This window comes from Galendromus occidentalis, unplaced genomic scaffold (assembly GCF_000255335.2).
Source record: "Galendromus occidentalis unplaced genomic scaffold, Mocc_1.1 scf7180000075569, whole genome shotgun sequence".
NCBI lineage: Eukaryota > Metazoa > Arthropoda > Arachnida > Mesostigmata > Phytoseiidae > Galendromus > Galendromus occidentalis.
In genome coordinates, this window is record NW_003803559.1 from 1 (window position 1) to 2,527 (window position 2,527).

General features: G+C 50.0%; 1 pseudogene; it reads right to left on the reverse strand.

The window, feature by feature from the left end:
- Positions 1-13: 13 nt before the first annotated feature.
- Positions 14-1,763, reverse strand: LOC100900570 (zinc finger BED domain-containing protein 5-like; annotated as a pseudogene).
- Positions 1,764-2,527: the final 764 nt, after the last annotated feature.

Sequence of the window (2,527 nt, forward strand, 5' to 3'; positions counted from 1 at the left end):
ATTCTCGCCTTATTTAGGAATGCTCATTTAGTGGGAAGGGTGGCACTGTGCGCCACGCAAGATTTCCCTCGAAATCCGGATTCCTCTCGGACAGCTGCAAGCGCATATCGCTTTCAGCATTCAGACGGCTCCTATACTTGTTTTTCGTTGCGGTATATACAGAAAATCCTGCCTCACACATATAGGTACTGACGAATGGCACAAGCGTGCGCAAGGCGACTTCTGATAGAGAGGGGAAGTCGTCGACCACAGACACCCAAAACTCTGATAACGTCATACCACAAAATCTATCTTTCAAGTGTCGGACTCTCTGCAATTCTACCAATTCCTCGGCTTTATCGATGGGGAGCCCTCCTTGTGAATATTCGAGGAACGGATTCCTCATCCAATCGTTAACAACCATTTCCCTCATGTACTCCGCTGGGAAGTAATGCTCCAAATTATTTCGTAACTGAATCAAATGACAAAGTATATCGTTCCTGACGTTTTCGTCGAGCTCCAAGGAGCATTCGTCGAGGAACTCCCGGAGGGTTGGGAACGAATCGATCCGTCCCTCGTCAATCAGCGCCGTCCACAGATCGAGTTTCTTCTTCAATGCATGTATTGTATCCATGGCTTCGAAAATGTTGACGTCACGTCCCTGTAGTGCTGAGTTCGTTGCATTCAACTTGCTGAAAATATCGGCCATGTAGGCCAGCTGTTGCAGCCATTTGGAGTCTTTGAATCTGTCGAACAAGTGGAAGTGATTGGTCAGGCTGAATGATAGCACTTCATTCCTCATTTCGAACAACCTTGTGAGAACGTGACCTCTGGAAAGCCACCTGACCTCCGTGTGTAGCAGCAAAGACGTGTGGAGGCTTCCCATCTTTTCGCAGAGAATCCTAAATAGTCTGGATTGCAACGGGCGCGACTTGATGAAGTTGACGACCTTTAGCGCTTCGTTCAAGACGCTCCCGAGAGCTTCCGGAATCCGCGTTGCGGCAAGAGCTTCTCGATGCAGGATGCAGTGGGTGGAAGCTATTCGTCCCGACACTCTCCGGACGCGAGCGACAAAACCTTGCTGTCGACCAGTCATAGCTGCGGCTGCGACAGTGCAGATGCTCACGCAGAAATCCCAGAAGATGTCATAATTTTTCAAGTATGTGTCAATGAGAATGAAGATGGCTTCGCCGGTCGCATTGCTCTCGAGAGGTTTGCAAAGCAATAATTCTTCACGTATTCTCGATCCGTGAACTTATCGTACGAACACGAGAAGAATAGCTGAGCCGCTGACATCCGTTGACTCATCAAGCTGCAGAGCCCAGACGCGGCTTTGTCTGAGCTCGTCGCAGATCTTCGTTTCAAGCCACTTGCTGATATCATGAATTCGGCGACTCACCGTGTTATTTGAAAGCGGTATAGCACGAACCTTTTCGACTTGTTTTTCAGTGAACAGACACTTGGCCGACTCAATCAGGCAATACTTGACCAATTTCTCGCCGATTGTGTGCGCTTCCCCTGCACGGCCGATGATGTGCGCGAGGCGAATAGACGCTTCATCCGCTCTCCCCAATCTCTCGAATGATAACTTTGTCTGCGATTTTGCGCGATCCGTCTCTGCTGCCTCGAAAAACGACGATGGATGATTAGCCAGATCGGGATGCTTTGTGAGCAGGTGCCGAAATAACTTCGCCGGAACTAAGGAACTGTTGCTTAGCTCAGTCTTACAAACAACACAGAGGGCGTCAGGTCGAGCCTCGTCGCCGGTCTTCGCGAATCCCCATCTAATTTACGAAGGATCATACTTCCGAATTTTGCTGGTTGAGCTTGATGCTTTTCCAGTGCGAGCTTTTTTCGCTGAAGGCATCAGGAGATCAGTTTGACGATCACATGAGTTTTCCGGGGATCTTTCTGAGTCTTCTAACAAATCCACATGAGATATTCTCTCTGTGGGACTCACTCCCGAACAATAACCTGTTCTCAGCCACCGATCCATATCAAGGTCTCAACTTGGTTCACGACTTAGAAGATTTCGAATCTGGAGCTTCCGAATCGATCTGGAGATGTTCGGCACGATTCGATACCACAGCGCTGTTGTGCTAACAAAGTACACAAGCAGAATGGCTTCGGAAGTGTTGTGTGTTGTGTGACGGTGTAACTCTCGATCTCTGTCACGAATCGTGACAACATAGGTAGCGTCCACGTCGGGCTACTAAATGAGAGTCTCTCCGGTCTCCGTTGCCCTCGCAGGGCTTTCCCGCTCTCCCCGACGGCAGTCCTCCAACGGAGACTGACGTGCGCGGAGACACACACGGAGTTGCCTTCAGCGAACTAGCACGTCCGGAAGCCCCTGCGAGATACGGTATTCCGGGAGAGCGATCTCCAGCGGAGTATTAGTTGTCTTAAGTGTTGTCAACCCACAGGAACCCCAGCGGTTTGTAACATCTCGTGCGAGCGTGCCTTAAGCAGCGACCTTCGCAGTGTGCATTCGATTCCGATCGATGCGCCAATTGGAACGATCCCCTTCGGAATTGAGGAAGACATTTGG